The sequence below is a fragment of the Canis lupus genome, chromosome 37 (assembly GCF_003254725.2).
Source record: "Canis lupus dingo isolate Sandy chromosome 37, ASM325472v2, whole genome shotgun sequence".
Taxonomy (NCBI): domain Eukaryota; kingdom Metazoa; phylum Chordata; class Mammalia; order Carnivora; family Canidae; genus Canis; species Canis lupus.
In genome coordinates, this window is record NC_064279.1 from 15,280,286 (window position 1) to 15,307,811 (window position 27,526).

The 27,526-nt window shown below is 39.4% G+C and overlaps 1 long non-coding RNA gene across 1 annotated transcript in view; it reads left to right on the forward strand.

Moving 5' to 3' along the window:
• The window catches only part of LOC118353479 (uncharacterized), a 40,587-nt gene that overhangs the window by 11,584 nt on the left and 1,477 nt on the right, over window positions 1-27,526 (forward strand). The window contains exons 2-4 of the long non-coding RNA XR_004812530.2: window positions 6,121-6,267; window positions 8,337-8,493; window positions 24,536-24,665. This is a non-coding gene — a long non-coding RNA (uncharacterized LOC118353479). The remainder of the gene's footprint in view (window positions 1-6,120; window positions 6,268-8,336; window positions 8,494-24,535; window positions 24,666-27,526) is intronic.

A 27,526-nucleotide genomic window follows, 5' to 3' on the forward strand; every position in this document is an offset into this window, starting at 1 on the left:
TTCATGGGGACTTTTCTTGTCCTGTTCCTTCCTGCCTGTGATCACCCCATATGCCCCTGGTGCTTGATCTCTCCCTCTTTCTCAGCCTTACACTTGGCTTCTTGCTCTTCAAAGATACGCTTTGTTCTTCCACTGTTGGCCTGTCCTCAGCTTTCACTGTCTTACGTTCCCTACAGTTACTTTGAAATTAGCTCCTTGAAATCTTAGTTTTGGTGGTAGGGTTGAAGATGGGACACAGTGAGCAGAGTCATAACTGGGAATATTTTGTCTTTTCTTTCTGAGTTACTTCTACCATCGTATCTGTCCTTGTTTTAAAAATTTTTTTTCATGTTGTGTTTTCCTTATGAGTCCCTCTTTATTCACTGAACTTGTCTTGAACTCTGCCCAAAAGCAGACTCAAGCATTTCCCTTGTCTTTTGTTATACTCAAATGAATGAATGATCTTCCTTTTACTTTCTAGCAGAAATTATTTATTTCAGACTGGTTGGTATTTTTTGCTTTCTCTTCCCTCATTTCTTTCTTTCTTTTTTAAAAAATTTTTTACTTATTTATTCATGAGATACAGAGAGAGAGAGAGAGAGAGAGAGAGAGAGAGGCAGAGACACAGGCAGAGGGAGAAGCAGGCTCCATGCAGGGAGCCCACCGTGGGAGTTGATCCCGGGTCTCCAGGATCAGGCCCTGGGCCAAAGGTGGCGCTAAACCACTGAGCCACCCAGGCTGCCCTTCCCTCATTTCTGATTCTCAAATAATCCCCCTAGCTTTTGGAATTTTTCCTACTTTTGTGGGCTCTTCCTACTTCCCCTTCCATTTGTGTCTATTCTTTCAATCAAATTCTTATCCAGCCCCTCAATTATAGCTCAGTAACAACTGAGCATTCTATGCTGCTTCCCGGACTATGTCTTCCCACTTTGATCTCTTCCATCTTTGAATACTTATAGCATTCTGTTTCACATACTCATACAGTGTACCATTTTGTATTATTTTATAATATTTTTGTATTGTTTTCATGAGCATAAGTCAGTTCCCCAACTATATTGTAAGATTTTAAAGAGTAGACACTGTGTCATTCATTTATTCATTCATCTAAATTCTGTTTAGTATCTAAGGCAGTATTGGGAAGGTAGTTGGCATTATATGTTACCATGACAAATGAAGAGTGAATAACTGATATGAACACATCGAGTAGAGAGCAGAGAAACATTTCTGCTGTAGTGTCCTGTTGATTTTCCGAAACAGTTGAAAAAGTTCATATGGAAACTCACTTGTCAGTAGCAGAACTTTTGAGACATAAGTGAACTGTATTCAGGATGCTAAGAAGTGGAAACTATAACTCCATTTACAATAGTGTTTTATATTCAATAACCAGACTAATTTTCAACTGTGCTTTTCAGAATTTAGTATATCCTTAGCGTTTTAAAAGGGAGATTCACAAGTTTTGAGAAGAATCCTCCCACTAACTTTAGATGTCGATCAGAGAGGTAAAAATTGTATACTTTCTTATAAAATATCCACTATTGTCAGACTATGATTTTCATGAGATAACTTAAATGAGCTTTAAGATATAGAACTATCAAATCTTAAATGAAAAATTTTTTTTTAAATGAAAATTAAGACTCCTCACATTCACCTCAGGGTTGCCTCTTTTATGTTTCTGAATGCTCAGAAGTGCCATTGTTTGAAAAAAAAAATTAGTCAGAGTCTCACTTTCCCATCACAGAATACTCATAGAAAGTTCAAAATGTTTCAGTGGGAATGGAAGAATGAGGAATAGTCTAGTAGAGAGTGATAATTGAAGAGGCTGGGTTAGAATTATAAGATTCTTATTGAGTATAGCTCTATTCCAAGAATGAGCTATTAGCGACTTCTCAGAATGTTCCTGGATTCTTAAAAATTATCATTTCTCTTTGTTTTACATTTATTTTACATTTACCTCCACCAATCTGTTATCCTTAAAAATGCCAGCTGCCTATTTCAAAAGTATGCTTTCATTTGTCACACTATCACTTTTTCCCTGCTCATAATATAAGACAACCAGAGAGTTTCTTGCTCAGGTATCTTGGGCACTTTGATTATAAACAGGTTGGGAATGCAGTGAAGTATTCTTGAGAATAAGGGAGAAATCGAATCTGCATAATAATGGAAGAAATGTTATCATAACAAGCCACCAGCACTTCTATTCTCATAAAGATTCATTAGAGGTTTGGGGATTAATTATCAAGATTGAGGGTTGGTGGGGAGGGAGGCACCACACAATGTCAAATAAAAGTCTTCTGATCCAACTCTTCAGGACATATGTTTTTGGTTCTTTAGTCAGATGATGCTTGAATGAATCATAAAGAAGGGTTATAATCCTGGTGATGAGATCACCCTTAGCCATCTTGTTAGGAATGGCAAAGGCAGTATCAGTAGCAATGGATGAGAGTGGAGATGGTTGTAGAAGTTGTACCTGCTAGTTATGACTACACTGTGGTGGAGCAGAGAGCTGGTGGTACTGGTGTTATAGAAGCAAGAGAGCTGTAATAGCCTCTCATTGGACAGCACAATCCACCAGATTCCATCTTGTCAATGGAGAAGGTTAAGGACACATAAGAACCCTGTACATCTATTTGAGATGAGACACTCTGGGATCTCCTCTATTGGCCCAGAATTTCCAGAATGTTCCAGAATATTAAGAAATAAGACATCCATTATTTCCTGATAATAACAAGACCAACAACAATGATCCTGATGATGAGAGTAGCTAATACACTGCTTATTGCTAATACTGTGCTGGGCACCACATATGTATTAACTCATCCCTGCTGCTATTTCCCTTTCCTCTCAGCCCCCTGCCAAAGGCACTTGTTGACCACTGCCAGTCCCTCAAGACCTGGGAGTAGGGGAGGACTGAGGATTGTGTGGAAAGTAGAGACCCATGATGGAGAGCAAGCCTGTGGATTAGGTCTTTCTTCCTTTGAATCCATATTTTCTGCTAAATTTTGAAAATTGCTACAAACTCTATTTTATTCAATTTTTCTCTATGCTAAATTAGAAAGTAATTTTCATTTGGAATGGCATTTTTAGGTCCCAGTGGGGAGCAAGTAGGATAACAAAGCGGTGCTGGGCAGTTAAAGCTTGTATGACACATGATTTATGCATTGCTAGTTTTCCAGAAGAGCAACAGGGTTAGATGAAGTCCATAAAAGGAAGCAGACAAATTATGCTTCTAGGGCTATAGGTAGAGTTCTCAACAGTAGCTGACCATTTCTGCTTTTATTTCTGTCTCAGAAAAAACTTTTTTTTTTAAAGTGAAATTTTCCCCACAGGCTACTGGGTGATTATTCATTGCTATTTGGTTAAGTGTGACCCTTAGTATACTTTGGTAAGAAAAGTGATTTTTGTATTTCACAATTTTGACACAGTATAGGTCATTGCCTCCCTGGTATTTGACAGTCAGAATAATGGTCAAAAAACCCTTATTTGTCAATGTAATAAAAATTCGATTTGGTATTAGAGGAAAGCCAGTTATGCTCTGTGGAAAATTAACTGAGGAAATTGATTGCTTTTTAAAAAAGATTTTATTTATTTATTTGTGAGGGGGAGAGAGTGTGTGCGAGCACGAGGGAGAGGAGCAGCAGAGGGAGAGGGAGAGGGACAAGCAAACTTCCCACTGAGCCGGGAGCCTGTGGTCCTGGGGCTCAATCCTAGGACCCTAAGATCATGACCTGAGCCAAAGTCAGATGCTTAACTGACTGAGCCACCCAGGTGCCCTAAAATTGATTATTTTCTTGAAGGTGTCTAACTCTCCATAGCTCTGATATATCCTTAAGTGAAACTGACAATTTTAAGGAGGTAGAGCAGATTCTGTAGCCGTAGGGGCAGAGCAAAAACAAGGTAGCTAGTTGTAAAAATAATTTCCAATTTTTATGAAAAGCATCATGTATACCAGAATCGATTTAGGCAAATACATAATAGATGGCTAGATAGAGCAACATCTAAGATTTATCCTGAAGAAATGTTGCATGTTTTCCCCATAGACAGGTTTGATTTTTTAAAAATCTTTAGGCAAAATTTTATAGATGGGAAGGATAAGCCAAATTAGGTAAAGCTACATGAAATAAACATTCTTTTTGATGATCGCCATTGTTTTGATGATTTTTTTTATGATGATGATTATCCTTTTTGGTTGAAATTATTGCTGTAGTGGATAATCCACATGAAATAAACATTCTTTTTTTTTTTTGATGATCACTATTGTTTTGATGATTTTTTTTAATGATGATGATTATCCTTTTTGGTTGAAATTATTGCCAGAGTGGATAATTAGAGTTAATACACTCAAGACTCAAGGTTTAGATTATTAGTATACTTTGTGCGTTTGAATTTAAAACACAAGTTTTAGTTACTTTAAAATAGAGATTTAAATTCTGGTTATTCGTAAGTGACAATTTAAAAAGATTCATAAATATTACATTTCTTATTAAGTGAAAGGGAACTCTAGTGCTATAGCTACTATTTTTAGTTTCTAAAACGGTCTTCACGGAAATTTGTTCTAAGGCTGTATGGACTATCGGAAAGATATTAAAGCTCTCTAGAGCAGGTGAAACAGCATGAAAATCAGAAGTCAGAGAGAGAGCATGGCTGATTTTTGCAATCAGAAACAAAATAAGGAACATTGAAACAAAATAAGGAACATTTGTTTTTTTTTAAAGACAAAGGCTTGACTTTGAAAAAATACCTATTTGTATGCTTCTGGCTATTCTGATATCCATGGACATGATGTTTCTGCATAATGTGACTTTATGTGAACAAAAAACAGCCTCAAGGGGCCTCAGATGCTGCAGTTATTTCCAACCAAATATAGCAGACACTGTGTGATGCCTTGATTGTGGCACAGAGGGAAATATCCCTCCACGTTCCCTTCAACTGTGATGTATTCAAGGTGTTTTTAAGGTGACGAGGGACCTTGCTTCTTTCCTGGTTGTCTGGTGGGATGAGTCTCCAAATGAAACCTTCCCTCTAGTTTTTACCAGGCTCTTGTCATTTACTCTTGGGCTGCCAGTAGACCACCTAACTAGGTCTAGACATGAGCCTGACTTACCTTTATAAAATGGAGATCTGACCATGTCATTTCTGCATTGAAAAACCAGCCGCATCCAGTCATACATTCCTGGTAAAGGTGTAAATTGGTGCACATCTTTTGGAAAAGTGTTTGCCAATATTTATTAAGAATTTTAAAACTAGGTACGCTTAGGGGGCTCAGTCGGTGAAGCATCTGCCTTCAGCTCAGCTCAGGTCATGATCTCAGGGTCTTGGGATCAAGCCCCACATTATCATCATCATCATCATCATCATCATCAATCATCAGGGTCCCTGCCAAGCCTGCTTCTCGTTCTCCCATTCCCCCTGCTTGTGCTCTCTCTCTGTCAAATAAATAAATGAATAAAATGTAAAAAGAGTTTTATTTTTTAAAAGATTTTATTTATTCATAAGAGACACAGAGAGAGGTAGAGACATAGGCAGAGGGAGAAGCAGGTTCCCTGCAGGGAGCCCGATGCAGGACTCAATCCCAGGACCCAGGGATCACGACCTGAGCCAAAGAAAGACACTCAACCACTGAGCCACCCAGGTGCCCCTAAAAAAGAATTTTAAAACTATATCTGTCTTTTTACTCAACAGTTTTGTTTCTTAGCATCCAACCTGCGCAAGATGCTTCACAAACAGAGATGTTTAATGCAGCATTTTTAAAAGATAATAAAAATTGGAAACAAACAATGCATGAATGCATCAGGAAGGAGTTAAGTGGCCCAGCCAAGGAAATATTTTTTAGCAACTAAAAACACTTAATTGCATTATTTTTTAGTATGGGAAAGTGCTCATGCAGTAACGCTCAGTAAACATATTAAAATCCCAAAAACGTAAAATGCAGAGAAAATGTTGAAAGCTTCCCTTCCCTCCTCCCATCTCCACCATCCCGCCCTGAGGTGAGGTTCAGAAGTGGTCTCCCTGGGAGGGTAATAAACCTCATGCTGCCTTCGACTACTGCCAGAAGCTAGTCTTGGAAACGTGCTAAGAAAATGATTTGGTATAATAGAAAAGAAAGCAGCATTTCAATGCTTTGCTATTTCTTTGTGGAGCCAGATTGTGGCCATCAGGAGGCAAGTGGCTGAGATGCTTGAAAAACATGCAGAAGGGTTCCAGTGAAGCACCATCAGTCCTCTGGGAAGGGGTCGTATGCAGGGATGTAAGAAATTGGGTGAGAAGATTGATATCGCTTTGCATAATAAGGTAAAATATTATCTTCAATATATGTGAGGACCACGTTAACTCACAGTTAGGAAAATGTTTCTCTAAATCCCTAGTGCGAACTGAGACTGTATTCCATCTGAGAATTTTTCTTTGTCTCCGTGGGAGTGTGTGTGTGTGTGTGTGTGTGTGTGTTTGCATTTGACTCATTTTGTTACCTGCTGAATCTATCAGGAAGGGAGAAGACATATTTTTACCTCACAATGGCAGAAGGACTCTTTCTAGCTTTTATGGACAATTATTCTAGCCCCAGAAACTCAGGCTAGTCACAGCCTAGTGCAGGAAGGGGGTGGAAGGCAGGGGTTTGGTTCTGCACACAGATCCTTCGGTGGTGATGGCTCCCTGTCCTTGGCCTATTGGAGCACTCACATCTGGTGCATGCTTCGCATTTTTTCTTTTGCTCTGCATTCCCTTCCATTACCTCTCATCTTCTGGAAAGCCTGGTATTCTCTTCCAGCCTTGTGTGGTACTATTGAGGGGAGATTAAGGGCACTCTGGGGCCCTTTCTACCTCACCCTTCTAATGAGGTCAGTGGCACAAATAGCGCAGTCGTGGGAAAGATGCTAGGTGTGAGTTCCAGGCACTGGCAGGCAGAGGAACGGGCCATGGCCAGACCAGAGCTGAGAATGGGGAAGTCGTACTCCCCACTAGGGACAGGGGGCTACCAAATACGTGCTCCAAAGAGCACTGAGACCATGAGCTTCTCCTCCACATAGTTAAACACAAGTTCCCCCTCGTCCACTGGAACCACCTTGGGAGCTTTAAAAAGTCACTGCTACCTGGGCCCCACCTGAATTTCTGAGGGTGGGGTCTGCGCATCAGTATTTTGTAAGAGCATTCTAGGTGACTGTGATGTGCAGCCAGGTTGAAACCACAACCTCATAGAAGGTGATCTGGAATGGGAGAGGTTGACCTTGTAGTAAATATACCCTATACATCTCAACAGCAACATTAAAAAAAAAAAAAAACAAAAAACTTGAGAGCATTAAAAAGCCTGGAAGGAAATACAGTCAATTGCCACGATGGTGATTATGTCCTTACAGTCCGCAAGCCCTGAATTAGCATACATTGAATTGTTGCTCCCAGGAGAAATATGTACTTCTATACCCATCTCTCACCTAGATTGTGATCTTAAATGCTAAAAGCAAGGGATCCCGGTCGATTGCATTTTATTTTACAAAAGAGAAAAGGCAAGGTTCAGAGGTGTTAAGTGACTTGCCTGAGACGGGTCCAGCAAGGGCGCCAGAGCCGAGTGAGATTCAAACCCGGTCCAGCGGACCCGAGCCGAGGCTCCTTGCACTGCACTATACTGCCCCCTACCGACCCCATCCTCCGGTCCTCTCAGCCGGAGAGCTGAAACCAGCAGAGCGCGGCTTTGTTCATCCTCGCTTGGAAACAAGTGCAGGTCCCGTGGGCCACTCAAAATTTCCACTGCTGCCTGTATTTCCACAAGTACTGATTTTGGAGCTACAAATAAATTTTAGGAAGTAGTGAATATGCGAATAAGAATCTGCTAATGATGAAGATCAGCTATATAAATATTGACAGCAATTGTATTTAGATAGAATTTAGTGACGTTTTCTTCCTCATTTCTCTATTTTTCTTTTCTTTTTTTTATTGATTTATTTATTTTTTCATTTCTCTATTTCTCTAAAATTCCTTTAAGGTGTGTGTATATTACTTTGATACGAAAAGAAAGTAATGATTTTTTAAAAAAATGTAAATGTATATGTAAAAAATGTACTTTTATATGAAAAAAATGTAAAAGTTTCATACTGTTATATGAAAAAAAATGAAAAAAAAAGTAAGAAACAAACTAAAAATCTTTTCCATGGCATCAATCTGCTTATAGCCCCATTTCTTCTCAAAGGATGCCTTTGACACATTTACATCAGAATCACTGTACTGCTAATTGAAAAGGTATGTTTCTGTTCCACCCCTTTCAAAACTACTAAAAGAGAATCTCTGAGGAACCCAAGAATCTGCAACTGGCAAATTCCTCCAGATTACTCTTATGTATAACGATGTCAAAAAACATTTGCTATTTGCAGTCTCCAGAGAGTGAGGATGAAATAAAGGCATTTCAGATAAAGTGGCTGAAAGAAGTCACCATTCACAAACTGTTGCTGGAAGAACCACAGAAGGATACGCTTCACTGTAAGAAAGGAATTAAACCTAGAAGAAAGAATTGGGGTGCAAGAGGCAATGGTGAGCAAAACAATTAGTAAGCATATGGTAAGTCTGAATTATTGCCTGTAGCAAACAAAACAAAATAAAAGGGGAGTGATTAGAATGAGGGGAAATTAAATTAAAATAAAAACCACAAAAAATAAAATAAAATAAAAACCACCATAACATGGAAAAAGAGAATGTATGATTGGTGTTAAACCATTCTGAAATCTTTGTAGAGTCTGAGAAAAGAAAGGAGATACTGATTAAACTTTTGCTGGAGGCAGATAATCACGACTTAAAGATAACTAATAAGAGAATAAAACTATATAATTTTGAAATCAGCAGGAAAAAAATTTAAACTGTGATAACCATATAAGAAAGGAAATAAAAAGAAACAAAGAAGCAAAGACAGGAGGAGAGAATGTTTCTAACAAAGAGAATGTGGGGGCAATGGAACAGAAGTGAAGACATTCTATTGTCAGATCTGAAATTTGATTTTACTCTACTTAAATGCTAATAGCTTAGTCTATTATGGATTCATGGATGTTGGCAGAAGACACAGATTCTTGGATAAGATACAAAAGACTCTATTACTCACAGCCTGGCAAGTAGCATAAGCGTCAATCAGCATGTTTGTGTCAGTTCCCTGGTTTCCCAAGCCCCATGACAGTGACACAGGGCGCCCACATAGATGTTTGCATGCACAATAGGTTGTTACAGGAGAGGAACACTGAGCTGGGGAGCCTGTTCTTTTATAGCAAGCAGTAAGCAAGCCTGCTCTTTGTCCACGAGGGAACATTGCCTCATCTCCGAAGGTTACTTGCTGCAGACACAACTCTGAGAAATGGTCCTGGTAAAGATTAGTCAGGGCTTTGCATTCTTGGTACACCCAGAAAGATATTTAGGAGCACAAGTGACCCATGGAGGAGGAGCTCTCAACACATAAGTGAGAATCTGGGAGTGTATTGGTTTGTAGGACCATATGGTGTACTGGGTTGGAGGGGAGGAAGAGGAGTGGGGAAGGAGTGGGGGGAGAAGTAAAATAATCAAAAGTGTCACTATTAGGGGCCTTTGTATGACTGCTGTAGCAAAAATGCTGAAGACTAGGTGGCTGAAATAGCAAACATTTACTTCTCAGAGTTCGGGAGGCTGGGAGGTCCAGGATCAAGGCACCAGCAGCACTTGCATAGCATCTTAATAAAGAACATACATTTGTGGGAAAGTGTCAAGAAAAAGGAAAAGGATTTTGACATTTTCTAGTGGGTGGTAAATGGAGACGGTGAATATATGGAGAAAACTAATGGAAGATAAGGGTTATTTCAGCAAGGTTTTAGCAAGGTATGTAAGTTTCTCTGGTGCCATCTCTGGGCTGATAAAAAGTATAGAGTGGTCTCCAATGATTAGAAGAATGGTACTGCCCTCATGGTAGAGAGGGGGAGAACAGAGGGGTTTTTTTTTTCTTTTTAAGACTTAAAATAATTTTTAAAAAAGTATTCTTTGTACCCAATGTGGGGCTCAAACTTATAATCCCAAGATTAAGAGGCACATGCTCCTCCAACGGAGCCCCCCCGCAGACACCCCAAAGAAATTTTCTTGTGTTTGTTTCTTCTCAGATGCTTTCAGCTCAAAATAATCCTTATGCCAGAGTGGCATATTTTGGGGTGGTATACTCTGAATCCCTTCAACCACTGTGTTCATGGATTATGTACATTTATTTATTTTGTAAAGATTTTTTTATTTTTGAGTAATCTCTACACCAGCGGGGAGCTCAAACTGACAGCCCTGAAATCAAGAGTTGCTTGCTCTACCAACTGAGCCAGCCAGGCACCCCGTATTATGTACATTTAAAAACATACAGGAAAATAGACTGAAGAAAGATAAGATAAAATTTTAAAATATATATTCAATATTAGTTGTGATATTTTCTTCCCATCTTGCACTGGATTGCTTTATGTACCTTTGGTACATATAACTCAATTCAGAGGCTACTGCAGTTTAGCACAGATACCTTTGGAAATGTATCCATGATATCATAATTTATTTTATATGATCTGCTTACCAGCAATTGGGCTTTCTTATCAAAAAATGCTGCAGTGAATATTCTTGGATACAAATCCTTGTTTAATTGTTTGACTATGTTTGTAAAGTGAATTTTTTGAAGTAGTAATGTTGAATCAAATGGTATATGCATTTTACATTTTGGTAGATGTTTTCAAATTGCCCTGCAAATAAGTACACTGATTCACACTCCAAATGATAGTCTATAAAAGTCTGCTTTAGCACACTATCTATAAAACTAGGTACCAATCTTTAAAATTTTGTCCAATTTGGGCACCTGAGTGGCTCAGTCAGTTAAGTATCTAGCCCTTGATCTCAGCTCAGATCTTGATCTCAGGGTGGTGAGTTCAAGCCCCACATTGGGCTCCATCCTGGGTGTGGAGCCTACTTAAAAAACAAAAAATAAAATTTTTGTCTGGTATAATAGGGTGAGGAATAATATAATGTAGTATATTAAAATAGCATTTAAAAATTGTAATTAAGTTCTAACATTTTAAATTGGATTTAAGCCACTGAATTGTGTGTTTATATCTTATGCTATCCCCCCCACACACACTTTTGGGGACACACCTCTAGAAGCTCTGTGTAAACTAAGAAAATTAGCCCTTTGCCATGTATGCTATAAATACTTTCCCAAATTGTTTTTTGTTTGTTGAATTTGTTTGTGACCATGCAGAAATGTTAAATTTTTAAAAATGTGATTAAATTAGTAACTTTTCTCTAGGATCTAGGATGGGAAGGTAAGACCTTAGGGTCAATGGTGGTGGGGAGTTGGGGTTTGGAAAGACCAGCAAAAGTGGGGCAAGTTAATATAACCCTTGGGATAGTGAGGTCACATGTGGAATGTAAGGGCTCTGGAACCAGCCTTTGTGGGTTCAAATCCCAGAACTAATATTTATAGAATGACTTGGGTTGGGGGGGGGCAGGTGATGAACTTTCCTGTGCCTTAGTTTCTTCATGTAGAGATTATTAGTATTTTATCTGAGGCTTAAATGAGCTGAGGCATTGGTACAGTGCCTGGCACACAGAGAGTGCTTCATAGAGAAGAAATAAAGAGAATTTGGGGTGGGGTGTAGGAGAAATGGAAAGGAATAGACATGTTGAGAGACTTGTAGAATGTTGGTGAGGAGGATCAAGAGGAATGAATGGTCCTCTTTTCTGTGGTTAAAATCATAACCATATTAACGAAAACAGCAGTGGAACACAGTGCTGCTGTGACATGGAGGTGCAACAGGAGGACCCCAGAACCAGACAAATTGTTCCAAATTCCAGCTCTACCCTTCACTAGCTTTGTAACATTAAGCAAATCACTGAAGTGTGGAATAATTATTTTATCTATCTTCTAGACAAAGAAATGAAAAGTGAGCTAATATAAGTAAAGCATCTAGAATACTATTTGGCACAGAGTGTGTACTTAAAAATATTGGCCGTTATTATTATTATTAATATTTTTTCTGCATTCACCAGGTGCTTTTTTTAAACTGTCACCTCATTTGAGTTTTCTGAGATCCTTGTTCCTTTCAATAGGCATCCACCAATTGCTGAGATGTTTCTGATCTCATCAGGACCTAAATATTGGGGCGGACTTAAGTGTACCCTTCCATATTCTGGATCTCTCTTATTCCTTGCTAAGCTAATAATATTCTGTGTTATTAATAGGCATTGATAACTTCATGTTATCCCTCTCAGATGACATTTGCATTTTAACAAGAATTTTCAAGGCCTTGACTCAAAGGAGTGAGTAATGTGGTTATTTTAGGTATCCTGGCAGAGAGAAACGGTCCTTGGGCTGGGAGAGCTTTCCTAAACTAAATTTATATCAAGCCAACAGCTGCCTACTCTGCTCACTCAGAATATGGTGTGGGGGTTGTATTGGTGATTGAGGAGTGATTTAAATCAATTAGCCAAAATTTTTGCCAGGGACTGTATTAGGTAATGTGGGGAAGAATATAAAGATAAATAATCCTTGCTTCAAGGAATTTATAATCTCGTTGAAGAGATCAAGATGTAGAAAAATGAAAAAGGCAGTTATTCTCATTGCCAAGGTCATAACACATATGAGAATGTTGCCTACTGGTCATTATACTGGTGTGAGGTCTTCAGGGCCACGTCAGACCAGGAGGAAGATTATTTGTAAAGCTGCTCATACGATTGTTTTATCAGAGCCAAAGCAAGAACAAGTGCTTAGAAATGGAGTTGGCTCTGCAGTCAGAATCACTGAAGGGGGAGATACTGCACTAAGTTATGCATCAGATGGAACATCAGGATGAACCATCGACAGAGACTGAGCCGGAGGCCAGGACTGGGGTGTAGGGCAGCCCTGGTGGCTTAGTGGTTTAGCACCATCTTCAGCCCAGGGCGTGATCCTGGAGACCGGGAATCGAGTCCCACGTCAGGCTCCCTGCTTGGAGCCTGCTTCTCCCTCTGCCTGTGTCTCTGCCTTTCTCGGTGTGTCTGTCATGGATAAACAAATAAAATATTAAAAAAAAAGATCTTGTGCAGAAGTAGTGGTTTGGTGGAGGTTTCTCTGTTAAGACACTTAATCTGAGAAGGGTGAAAGGTAGCCAACCATGTGAAGATGGGAAGATGATCCAGACATAAGGAACAGCAAGTGCAAAGGCCCTGGATGGTGAAGAGCCTCAAGATGGGTTGGAAAATGATCCATGGATGTAAGATGTTCCTTCCATTCTTATAGACAAGTGACATAATTTCAAGTATGATTAAGATTACTTATTAGAAACTTGCTGCATATTAACCAAGGCCCGGTCTAGGGAGAGGTAAGTGGGACACTCACCTCAGGTAAAAAATTTAAGGGGGAGCATCAAAAAACTCAGTGAATCAAAAGAAATCACATTTTAAAAATAAAAACTAATGTAAAAATAAATGATGAACAAAATATGAAATTTTTAAAGAAAGACAGAATCAGTATTACTGAGTCTTCCTTTTGCCGTATGCTCCAATATGACTTGAACAGCCCTGGTATTAAGGATTGCTATTATCTGTGAACAGAGATAGTTTTACTCCTTCCTTTCTAATTTGGATACCTTTTCTTTTTCTTTCCTAATTGCTCTGGTCAGAGTTTTCAATACTATGTTGAATAGAAGTGGTGAAAGTAGGCATCCTTCCCTTGTTCCTGATCTTAGAGGAATAGGTTTTGGTATTTCACTATTGAGTATGATGTTTGCTGTGGGTTTTCATATATAATTTTTATTACATTGAGGTAGTTGTTATCTTTTCCTAGTTTGTTTAATTTTATCATGAAAGCATGTTGAATTTTGTCAAATGCTTTTTTGTACCTGTTGAGATGATTCTGTGGTTTTTATTTCATTCTATTAGTATGATGTATTACATTGGCTGTTTTTTTTAAAGATTTTATTTATTTATTCATAAGAGACACACAGAGAGAGAGAGGCAGAGACACAGGCAGAGAGAGAAGCAGGCTCCACGCAGGGAGCCCGATATGGGACTTGATCCTGGGACTCCAGGACCACACCCTGGGCTGAAGGCAGGTGTTAAACCGCTGAGCCACCCAGGGATCCCTGGCATTGACCGGTTTTTATGTATTGAACTATCCTTGCATTCCAGCAATAAATCTCACTTGCATAATCATTTTAATATGCAGCTGAATTCAGTTTGCTAGTATTTTGTGGAAGATTTTTGCATAGATGTTCATAAGGGATATTTGTTCATAGTTTTCTTTTCTTACAGTGTCTTTGTCTGACTTTGGTACCAGGGTAATGCTAGCCTCATAGAATGAGTTAGAAATTATTCTTTCCTCATCAACTTTTTGGTAATGGTTTGAGAATAATTGGTATTAGTTCTTTTTTTTTTTAAGATTTTATTTAGTAATTCATGAGAGATGCACAGAGAGAGAAACAAAGACACAGGCAGAGGGAGAAGCAGGCTCCATGCAAGGAGCCCGATGTGGAACTAGATCCCTGAACTGGGATCACGCCCTGAGCCAAAGGCAGATCCTCAACTGCTGAGCCACCCAGGTGTCCTGGGATTAATTCTTTAATGTTTGGTAGAATTCATCAGTGAAATCATCTAGTCTTGGGCTTTTCTGGCTCAGGGCTTTTCTTTGTCAGGAGATCTTTTATTATTGATTCAGTCTCCTTACTAGATATAGATCTATCCAGATTTTCTATTTCTTCATGATTTAGTCTTGGTAGATTTGGTGTTTCCATTTCATTTAGGTTATCCAATTTGTTGGCTTACAATTGTTCGTAATACCGTTTTAAAATCCTGTTTATGGGACACCTGGGTGGCTCAGTGGTTGAGTGTCTGCCTTCAGCCCAGGGTGTGATCCTGGAGTCCTGGGATCGAGTCCCACGTTGGGCTCCCTGCATGGAGCCTGCTTCTCCCTCTGCCTGTGTCTCTGCCCTTCTCTGTGTGTCTCTCATGAATAAATAAATAAAATCTTAAAAAAAATAAAATCCTGTTTATTTCTATAAATTGATAGTAATGTCTTCACTTTGATTTACAAATTTGGTAATTTGGGTCTATTGTTTTCCTTCTTAGTGTCTCTAAAAGTTTGTGAATTTTGTTGACCTTTTTGAAGAGCCATCTTTGATTTAATTGATTTTGCCTATTATGTGCTTCCTATGCTGCTATCTTCCCAGAGTCCTCTATCCTTTTAAGGTTTACTAAAATTTATAATTCATTAAAGGAGATTATTGGAATGTCTGTAAAGTTTGGGAGGACTGATCTTTATGTTAATTTGAGTTGATAGTGGCTGTCTATTGTTATATTTATATTCATTTAATACATATCAAATATATGAAAAATCATTATTTTTTCCCTTTGTTAGATTTTGTATCTTGTATTATCATCTTGACTATTCTCAAATTCTTCTTCCACTGGAAATGATGAATGGTTGGAGTAAATGGGTTGTCATAAACAATGTGAAGTGATTGAGATGTGTCAGTATAGCATAATGACTGGATTGGTTTGGACAGGCTTTATGGTGGTTTAGTGTATAAAGATGGCATAGAGACTTACGCTGCTGTTCAACTCATTTACCACTTGGTAGAAGGTGACGGGTCAGGGATCTGGCCAATAGGGCTGAGAGGTGGAGTAGAAACTCCCAGCCCAATTCTGTGGTGAATCTGAAGTCAGAGATGTTAATCAAGCTGAAAATAGTTGTATAGGAGTTCTGAGACTCAGGGGGTCATTAGGCAAGCTCTGGGAAGAACCAGAGCTGGAAAGAGCTGGAGGGTTGCTAGGACAGCCAGTATTTGAAACAAGAATCATTATTTCTGTAATTTTACATCCTCTGGGTAGCAGTCAGAAGCTTTGATTAGGATAGGCGCTGTGACTATATTAAGAATAGATTCAGGGGTGCCTCAGTGGTTCAGTCAGTTGAATGTCCAACTCTTGGTTTTGGCTCAGGTCATGATCTCAGGTTTGTGAGATCAAGCCCTACATCAGGCTCTGTGTTCAGAGGAGAGTCTGTTGAGATTCTCCTTCTCTCTCTGCCCTTCCTTTCTCTCTCTCTCTCTCAAATAAATCCATTTTAAAAAAGAGTAAAATCAGACAGTATCACTCAATCTCCTTCAAAACCATCTGAGCTATCATCTTCCCTCAGTATGTCTCTATGCCTTTGATCAATTGCACTTTGGAAGCCAAATTATTGCAATCAAGTTAGAAAAGGCAGGTAGAAAGGGCAGGTATATCTCTTTGTTTTCATTACCAACCTTACCACCTGATGGTTTGCTGCTGACTTTCTATTTTGTGGACTTCTGAACTACTTCCACTGGGTAATAAGAAATTCTAAGATATTCTCATAGAGGAAGACCTTGGATATTAGTTGTTCAACTTCCATGAGAAACAACCGTCAGGAAAGACCATCCGTAACTCTGGTTAGCCTAGAAAGCCTGGGAGTTTGTTAGTTTTCTCCTGGAAACACAGCTGCAGTCCCTGTTCCCTTGATTCTGAACATTGTGCTGAGAGTGAGGCCACCTGTCCCTATATCTGTATTTTTTTCTCAAAGAGCTGAGTGATTGCCTAGAACAGCTGTGGGTATTTGTGTTTTATTTTTATAAGCCCTAAGCAACTGAGTGAAAAGCAAAGCCAATTATGTCATTGAGCCTTTTAATATGTATGAACAGGATAGCAGAAAACTGAGTTAGCCATGGCAAATATAAGGTTTATATAGAAGAAGAAACACTGAATTTTAGTGGGGAATCAGTGAACAAAGAGACAAAATGTTTGCTTTTTTGGGGGAAAGACTATTTATATTTTGTTTATGTTCATTTAGATAAATTATTTTTACATAAAGTTTCTTTAAATCCTGCAAACACTGAATTTATCAATGCAAGACTGCAGAGGAAGGGGTGGAGGACATGCTACATACCAGGCTAGCAAAGAAGAGTTAGGTTTTTTATGTCCAGTAACCCCTACAGATTTGTTTGTTCTTTGGGCTGTTTAAAATAACTTTCTCTTTTTTTCTTTGAAGTCTATGGAGTTTAAATGTTACTGTAAAGTTCAACATCCACGCTGAAAACTTACTTGTGGCATCATAGCATTAAGTCAAGAATTTAGATAGCTGGAGCCAAATTTCTGGCATTCATATCAAATGCCAGAGAGCCTTTGGCCACTGGTTATCATCAGTCTTCAGGTCAGTGTAAGTGAGAAGGCAGTTTTATTTAGTATTGTGTAGCATCTTACTTGGAATTAAAAGTATCTTGGATCCTTGGATACACCATTACATTTTTAGTGGTAGTGGTGATGGTGAGTAGTGACATTTTGGGAAGTTAAATAAATAGAATTTCTAATCTTAATATGAGAACTCATAGATTCTTTCTACCCAACAAAATTGTCACAAAATTTGGGGCATTTTGCTCCCTTTTTCTTTTCCTTCTTATTTTAAGGTAAACCCAGTTTCTCTCCCCAATTTGTTATGCTTTTCTCCTTTATTATGAAAATGCTGCTTAATTATTATCTTTAAAGCTTTGGAAAATACAGAAAAACTAAGAATAAGAAAAATCCTGTTCTGAAGGGCAAGGGTTGTTAGTATCTGTCTTAATCTTGGCCCAGGTGTGTGTATGCGTGTGTGTTTTCATACTTGAGACCATATTGTATGTACAATTTTGTATTCTTAAAAAAGTTAACACTTTCATAAGTTTTCTCCAATTAAATAAATGTCCCTCCAATTATTAAATGTCCTGTAAAAAGTTCTACCCTTCCTCTTCTTCCTTTCCTTTCTCTTCTTTTAAAAATTTATTTATTTATTTTTAAACATTTAAAAAAAGATTTTATTTATTTTTTTGAGAGAGAGACCAGATGAGAGAACACAAGCAGGGTGAGGGGCAGAGGGAGAGAGAGAGAGAGAGAATGGGATAAGCACATTCTCCACTGAGCAGGGAGCCCGACATGGGACTTGATTCCATGGCCCTGGGATCATGACCTTAGCCAAAGGCAGACACTTAACTGACTGAGCCACCCAGGCACCCCTCTTCCATTCTCTTCTTTAAAAAGTATTTGTTGGTTCACTTTTTTCTTTATTCTTTTTTCCTTTGTGAAAATGCTAAGGAAGTGTTTGCTTTTGGACAAGACAACATAATAGGGACTGACTTTACCCTACAGCCTGGGGGAGATGGCTATGTCAGTCTGAGGAGGCAGCAGCTAGTTTATGGGCACAGTACCAAAGAAGATGAGCCTCATGGAAATAAAGCTCTAAACATCTGAAGAGCATCCCCTTTGAGTTTCATCTGAGGACTTATTAATATATACCTGTGAGGAAATGATTCAAGTTTTGGGAAAGAACTGCCTAGAAGGATTAGAAAGAAAATCACCTGGGTTCTGGTAGGGCTTGCAGGAGTTTCCATTCCCTATCAGCCACAGTGGATAGATCTCATGGCTTATGGAGTCAAATAGTGCACTTAGAAGGATATGCTGTGTGGCAGTGGAACAAAATTTGCCCTAAGTTAAAAAGTGTTTTGGTTTTACGTAAAAAAGAGTAAAAGCAAGCTTCGATAGGATCAACCTGTTTTCAAGTTTATTCCAAGAACAAAGCTCAAGATTATTTGTGGAAATATGGAAAAAAAAATCTAGCCCCTAACAAGGTCAAATTAACAAATGCAAGGCCCAATAAAAGTTACTAGATATTTGAAGAAGCACGAAAATATGAACTGTAATGGGAAAAAAACAATCAATAGATTCAGATCACACAAATTGTAGAATCAGTAGACAAGAACATAAGAACGGATATGGTAATTATATTTCATATGTTTAAAAAGGTAGATTAAAATATGAGTACATTAAGGAGAGACTTGAGAGATATTTTTAAAAACTCAGAGCAAAATTTTAAACATTAAGAATACAATATCTGAAATAAATATACTGGGTGGAATTAACAGTATATGAGTCCCCAAAGAAGAAAAGATTTGTGAACTTAAAGAGCAATAAAGGTGCCTGGGTGGCTAGTCAGTTAAGTGCCTGCCTTCAGCTCGGGTCATGGTCCCAGGGTCCTGAGATTGAGCCCCATGTCAGGTTCCCAACTTGGCAGGGAGCCTGCTTCTCCCTCTCCCCTCCACTTGTTGTCTCTCACTGTATCTTTCTCTTTTTCTCATAAATAAATAAATAAATAAATAAATAAATAAATAAATAAATAAAATATTTTTTAAAAAGAAAATAAAAAGAAAAAGCAGCAATAAAAACTATTTTTTAAAGATTTTATTTATTTATTCATGATAGTCACAGAGAGAGAGAGAGAGAGAGGCAGAGGGAGAAGCAGGCTCCATGCACCGGGAGCCCGACGTGGTACTCGATCTCGATCCTGGGTCTCCAGGATCGCGTCCTGGGCCAAAGGCAGGCGCCAAACCACTGCGCCACCCAGGGATCCCTAAAAATTACTTTAAAGATTGATATAGTCACAATGTAAAACAGTATGAACTTTCCTGAAAGTTAAAATTGGATTTGCCACATGATTTAGCAATTCTACTTCTAGATATATATCTGAAGGAAATGAAATTATCTTGACATATCTGCACCCCCATGTTCATTGCAGCATTATTCACAATAACCATGATATAGAATCAACTTATGTATCCATTGACATATAAATGGAGGAAGAAGATGTGGCATAGGGGCACCTGGGTGTCTCAGTTGGTTGAGCATCTGACTCTTGGCTTTAGCTCAGGTCATGATATCAAGCCCCAAGTGGGGCTCTGCTCTCAGCAAGGAGTCTGTTTGTCCCATTCTCTCTCACTCTGCCCCTCCCCCTGCATGCATGCATGCACGCATCCTCTCTCAAATAAATAGATAAATAAAATCTTAAAAAAAGAACATGTGGCATATATACACAGTGGAATATTATTTAACCATAAGAAGGAATCCTGCTAGTCACAACAACATGGATGGACCTTGAGGACATTCTGCTATGTGAAATAAGTCAGACAGAAATACAAATACTGCATGATTTTGCTTATACATGGAACCCAAAAATGTTGAATTCATAGAAACAGAGAGTAAGATGGTGGTTGCCAGGGGTTGGGAGTTGGGAGAAATAGGGAGATGTTGGTCAAGGTATACAAACTTCCAGTTATAAGATGAATAAGTTCTGGGGATCCAATATTCAGCCTGGTGATGATGGGTAACAATGCTGTAATATATACTTGAAGGTTGGTGAGAGAGTTGACCTTAAATGTTTTCACCACGCATACAAAAATTGGAATTATGTGAAGTGATGGAAGTATTAACTAACCTTATCGTAGTAATCATTGCAAGATGATAGAGGCTTTTGGGGGAGGGCAGGGCAGGATCTCAGGCAGGTCTGAAAATATCTTGAGAGGGCAAATGTCTTGCGAGGGCATTTTGCACATTTGTATTTATATAAAATCATCACCTTGTACACCTTAAGCTTTAAAAATATTATATGCCAATTATATCTTAATAAAATTAGATAAATACACGGGAAGACTAAAGGAGTCCCACAGAGTAGAAAACCAATTACTAAATGTAGAAGAATAAATGGTATTAGAAAATCTTCATCTGGCAAAAATCAGTGTAACAATAAAGTTAATGGTTTCAAAGCTAGTGGGTGAAAGTGAGGTGAAGACTTTGATTTTACATAGTGAAATGATCTTTCTACCAAATATTATTGATTATGAAAAGGGGAAAGACATAGCTTTACAATTTTAGAGACCTGATAAATACCGTCTTAACCAAGTGAAGTTAACACCCCTAGCAGCAGAACATTTGTAGAGAGGGGATGGACCACCTACCCAAAATTGGTTCAGATGTCGAGACTGTTGATCAAACACACACACACACATACACACACACATACTCACACATACACACACCCTCCAAGATGATAGAGGCTTTTTGGGAAGAATAGGGCAGGACCCCAAGCAGGTCTGAAAATGTCTTGAGAGAGCAAGGAGGGTGACTGATTTTGGCTTTTATTTTGTTTAATGGATGGGGTTCCTAGACATGGACCAGGGATTGTGTGGTTTAAATTTCTCACCTGCACCAAAAGAGGGAGCATCTGAGCTTTCATATCAGCATGCTCAGCTGCGGGGCAGAAGCGAGAGGGATAGGACTTGAAAGCTGTGAGCAGTCAAACACGTAAAATGGAATCACATTTTTAAAGAAGACTTTATTTATTTATTTTATTGGTGGGAGGGAGATGCAAAGGGGGACGGGGCAGAGGGAGAGGGAGAGAATCTCAAGGAGCATGGTGCCCTACATGGGGCTCAGTCTCATGACCCTGAGATCAAGACCTGAGGCAAAATCAAGGGCTGGATGCTTAACCGACTAAGACACCCAGATGCCCTTGAGTCACATTTTTTTATTCCAACGGCCAGTAGATGCCATGTTCCACACAGGAAGTATAATGAAAAGAATACCACATCTGTGATAATCTAGCAAGAATACACTGCCTGGGTCTAAACATAAGAAACATCAGACAAATCTGTAGAAAAGAGTTCATATAGAAGGCTTTAGAAAAGACCTTTTCTTAGAAAGTCCTGCTTGTAAGATTGGCCCTTGGTTGGCCTCTGGGAACTTGGATTTCAGGAGTGTTCCCCCCATGCTAACTGACAAGAGTAGCTCATTGTGCCTGAACTGTTTGTACAAAGAATGTGGTTTATGCTGAATACCTGCTCTCCTTCTAGGAGTCTGGGAATTTGTTAGGCAGAGGTGCCTAATGTGACCAGCATCCAGTAAAAACTTTTGCACTGAGTTCCTAATAAGCTTCACATGTGTTATCACAAGTCATTGCTGGGGGAGTTAAATGTGTCCTATATATCTCCACTGGGAGAGGATTCTTGGAAGCTTGCACATGGCTTTCTCTGGACCTTGCCCATTTTGTGTTTTCTCTTCACTGATTTTGCTTTGTACCCTTCGGCTGTAATAAATCATAGGTGCAAGGAAGACGATATGCTGTGTCCTGTGATTTCTCCTAGCAAATCATCAAAACAGAGGTGATCTTGGGGGACTCTGACACACTCACACTTGCAAGAGATGCTATAAAATGATTGTCCTATAATCTTAAAAAGTGTCAGAGTAGAAAAAAAAGAGTGATAGAAGTCAAGAAAGGCTTACCAATTGGGAACAATATGAGATCCTGGAATGGATCCTTCACTGGAAAAGGGTATTTCTGGGATAATTGGCCAAACCTGAATGGGGTCCCTGGGTAATGGGTATATAAGAGTTCTTTGTGTCAACCTTGAAACGTTTTGTTAAGTTTAGAACTGTCTTGAAATAATTTTTTTTTCAAAATTCTGAAAGCATATTTTTATTGGCTGCATAATATACTACTTAATGACACATCCATAGTTTCCTTAGCCTGTTGGGTCCCAACCCTGAATGCAGGTGAGAATCACTTACAGGGCCTTAAAAAATATGCAGGCCCAGATACATAAAAAATATACACCCCCAGAGATTTTGAATCAGTTGTTCTGATATGAGGCCTATGCATTGTAAAAATAAAGTTTCCCAAGTGATTCTCATGTGCAGCCAGAACTCACAACTACTAGACTAAGAAAACTAGGGTAGTAACCAGTCCCTTAAAATTGACCATGTAGTGGTTTCTATCCATTACTATTTCAGTATGAATCTTTAATTTTAAAAGATTTTATTTATGTATTTGTCAGAGACAGCACAAGCAGGGAGAGCAGCAGAGGGAGAAGGAGAAGTAGGCTCCACTGTTGAGCAGGGAGCCGGGCTCATGACCTGAGCCAAAGGCAGACAGACGCTCAACCGACTGAGCCACCCAGGTGCCCCCAGTGTGAATCTTTCTACATAAAGCTTTCTCCTAGCCATTTTTTTAAGATTTCATTTATTTATTCATGAGAGACACACAGAGAGAGGAAGAGACATAGGCAGAGGGAGAAGAGGCTCCCTGTGGGGACCTGATGCAGGACTCAATCCTAGGACCCTGAGATGACGCTCTGAGCCAAAGGCAGATGCTTAGCTGAACCACCCAGGTGTCCCTCTCCCAGTTTTGTAGTGTGTTTTTCACATCAATCCCAGAAGCCAAAGGGTATGAATATTTTTAAGGTTCCTTTTGATATTTTTCCAAATTGTTTTCAAAAAGTAAACATCCCACTATTTTACCATATGTACATGCATCATTTCTAGCACATTATTTATTTTTAAAATTATTTGTAAAGATTTTGTGTGGGACAGCAAGACCTCAGCAGGTAAAAGAAAACAATAAGAACAGGGACATGCATAAATAGGAGCAGCTTTATGCGTGTGGCAAAAGCCAACTATTCCTGCCATCCGTCTGTGCTGAAAACAGTACAATGATAGTGGGTAGACAGCCAGGCCTGCTGAGGTCGGTTCTCCTGCCCCCACAGCCCCGCGTTGAGGCTCCTCTGAGATCCACCCAGGTAGTCACCTATGCAGTTCCCTGCTGCCCTCCTCATGACTGGTCTCTTGCGTTGTTTTTCCTTCTTTCTCTCCACATACTTTACATTCTATGATCATAAAACCAAGAGCCAACCTGGACTCTGGGCTTCACCCCAGCACCTGCAACTCTTGGCGATGCCTGACGGTGTAGCCCCTTTGGGCCTCTCTTTGTTTCACGATATTGGATTCTGAGTAATTATTTCATCTCTCATCAGAGCGCACCATGCGGCAACTTTATTTATTTGAGAGAGAACACGTGCAAGAGAACAAGTGTGGAGGGGTTGGGGGCAGAGGGAGAGGGAGAAACAGACTTCCCACAGAGTAGAGAGCCCTATGCCATGCGGGGTTCCACGTGGGGCTCCACCCCAGAGACACTGAGATCATGACCTGAGTCAAAGGCCGACACTTAACTGAAGGAGCATCTTAAACATCTTTGTTAATATGAGAGGCAAAAATGTTATCTTGTTTTAAATTTTATTTATTTGATTTCTTTAGAAGGTCAGGTATTCACGATTTTCTTGCCCTCTAGTGTTTCCTCCTTTAGAAATAATCTTCATAGAGTTTTATCTATTGGGGTAGTAGACTTTCTCTGATGGTTTTATGTAAGTGCTTTATCATAGTCATTGCAGTCTTCCCTAGTTTGCCAGCTTGCCTTTTAATTTTGGGCATTCTACTCTTTGAGAAAGAACATTTTCTTGGGAATGAGAAAATATGCTGTCGCAGCAAGAAGAATTGCCAAATTCAAGGCTTGTTCTATATCTGGAAGGAGTTCCTAAGACAGAGGAGGAAGGAAACACTGCAAGCTTTGGCTAAGGGGCTCTGTGATTTGTGTTCTTGAGGTATTTTGGGGTGAGGAGCATGTATCAAGCCCTGTACGGTATATTTTGTTTTTAATCATAGGTGGGGACTACATTAGAGTAAAATGACATACACTAGATTTATTTTTCTCCTTGGCCGTAGAATATTCGGTAAGTCAGATACTAAATTAATTGTAGCACAGCCCTGAAAATAACAACTTGCTCAAAAAATGAGTTCACGTAAGAAGAGCTGAGTGGGTTGGCAAAAAAGAAATAGGAGTAAGCATATCGTACTGTTTATTACTGAGAAGAATATTCTGGGCTAACCCCAGCCATAATCACTGCAGTATTCAATGTTTCAGGACAAGAACTCATCACAAAGTGATGTTATTTCGGAAAATGCTATAAAAACACATCAAAAGGAGATAAATGGATTGCACACAGACCTGGGAAATCTGGGATCGCGTGCAAAAACAGATTCACCCCATCCAGGTTAGTGGACAGCTTCAGCCACGTGGGGGAGCTCCCATCTCACCTCCTTTACTCCTTACCCCACCCCCAAAGAGGTTGACCACAGACTTTGCGTTGGCCGGGCCCAAGAACACAGCTTAGGACGCCCAGCTAGGGCCTAGAAGTTTCTCTGCGCTGAAGGAAAAGTTACATGCAGCTCCTGCTGGTAGAATTTCTTCTCGGCTCCTCGTTTTGTAGGGTCTCGTCTCTTTGAATGGCTTTTTAGGAAAACCGGTTTCCCCACACAGCTGTGGTGACAAAGAGGGCTCTACTTAGGTGGGGGTGCCTGCTGCCCCTGGAAGGTCTTGGGGGCAGTGGATGGTTTCTAGAAACTAGGAAAAATCTTTTCTTTCCTTCTTTGCTTTAATTGTGGTTGACTAGAATTGTCTTTCTCCGTCGGAGCCAGACAGTGAGAATGACTGTGGGCCAAGCAACGTCCTCTGGTAATGGGACAGAACTGATGGCAGCAGGTTAGGAATTCATTTCAAGGGCGAAGAAACGCTCTTCTCACAACAGAGCTTCTCTGTAGAGAGCCTTGGACTGATGGTGTCGGCATCTGTGGACAGGAGAGTGTATGCACAATCTAAACATTTTGTTTTCCTTTTTATGTTCCTATTCTCAGCTTGGTCTGGATAAATCTTGGTAATGGCATGGAGATTGGAGCACTAGAAGTGTCTGATAAACCAGAGCTAAGAAATTCATCATTGAACAGATGAAGAGGGAAGAGGGTTTCTCTGTTACCTCCTCCCTCAGCCCCTCCTTCCCATCCTCTCTCCCTCCCTCCTTCTTTCTCTCCTTCCCTCCTTCCTGCCTTCCCTCTTTCTTTCCTTCCCTCTCTCCTTTTTGTTCGTTCAACCTTCTTTTTCTTTTGGTGATGGTTCCATCTAAGATATACCAATAATTCCTTTTCCTACTTAAAATTAATTTTTAACTATATAAGTAATCCCTGAATGCTATATTCTCCTTCTAAAAACCCAGAAACCTACAGCGGAAGCTGCGGAGAAGGCCTCTTACGGCACTGATCCCCTACCAGCCCCCACATCCACTCCTCCCCCCTACCCCCCCATGGTTGCAGACTACCAAAGGAAGGGCTGGCATCAGATTGCCTAGGCTCAAATTGAACTCTACCAGTTAACCGACTGTGCCACTGTAGGCAAGTTACTTAGCCTGTCTGTGCCTAAGTTTCCTTATGTGGAAAATGAAAATATTATTAATACCTACTCCATAGGGCAGTTTTAAGGATTAAATATAATAATATATGTAAAACACTTAAATGGCATATCACACTTAGTAAATGTTTGCTGCTGTTATGACGCTTCCAACTTCTCCCCAATTTCCAGTGATAACCACTGTTATGAACTTTCCGAAAATCCTTTTAGTATCATTTGTGTTTGTGTGACAAAACGATATCATAGTATGTGTGATATTTTGCAACTTGCCTTTATCAATTAGCAATGATGTTTTGCGATTTATCCATGTTGACACAAATAGATCTAGTGTATTCTTTTTTTAAAAAAGATTTATTTATTTATTTATGATAGACAGAGGGGGGGTGGGAGAGACACAGGAGGAGGGAGAAGCAGGCTCCATGCCGGGAGCCCGATGTGGGACTCGATCCCAGGTCTCCAGGATCGCACCCTGGGCCAAAGGCAGGTGCTAAACCGCCGAGCCACTCAGGGATCCCTAGTGTATTCGTTTTCTAAAAAAAATTTTTATTTTTATTTTTTTGAAGTTTTTATTTCCATTCCAGTTAACATATGATACTATCTTAGCTCTAGTATATTCCTTTTGACTGCTACACAATGTGCTATTACGTATATATGATTTTTTTAGCTATTTTCTCATTGATGGACAGTTCAAATGTTTCTAATTTTTGTCTATGACAAATAGTGCTGCATGGAACCTTCACATAAGTGTCTGCGCCGTACTGTGCATATGTGCCAGAGTTTCTTCCAGCTAGAAATCTATATGTGGAACTGCTGGGGTGTAGGGTGGAATTAATTTACACTTCCTCTAGCAGTATTTGAGAGTACTCACTTCCTCAAAACCTTGTAAAAGCTCATTAATAAAATGAAACATTTCTACCAATCTAATGGAGAGAAATAATATTTAAATGTTATTTAAATGTTCCATTTTATTAATGACATATTATTGTTTAAATTTGTATTTCTATGATTTCCAGTGAGACTGAGACTCTTCTCATATTGGCCATTTGTATTTTTTCTTCTGTAAATCTTCTGTTTGTAATCTTATTTGCATTTCTGTCATATTGTTAGTCTTTTTCTTATTACTCCATATAAAAATCTTTTTAAAACTTTTTATTTTTATTTTTTTTTATTTTTAAAAGGTGGATTTCTTTTTTTTTTAATTTTTTAAATTTAATTTTTTTTTTTTTTTATTTATGATAGTCACACAGAGAGAGAGGCAGAGACACAGGCAGAGGGAGAAGCAGGCTCCATGCACCGGGAGCCCGACGTGGGATTCGATCCCGGGTCTCCAGGATCGCGCCCTGGGCCAAAGGCAGGCGCCAAACCGCTGCGCCACCCAGGGATCCCAAAACTTTTTATTTTTTAAAAGATTTTATTTATTCATTTTTGAGAGAGAGAGAGAGAGAGCGCACAAGCACGAGTGAGGGGAAGGGCAGAGGCAGAAAACCTCTGAGCGGACTCCCTGCTGTTCATGGAGCCCTACACAGTTTCAATCTCACAATTCATGAGGTCATGACCTGAGCTGAAGCTAAGGGGTGGGTGCTCAACCGACTGAACCACCCTGTAAAATAATCTTTTGTTAAGTATGTTGAAATACTTTTTCCTAATGAGTTTTGTTTATTTTTTAGCTTTGTT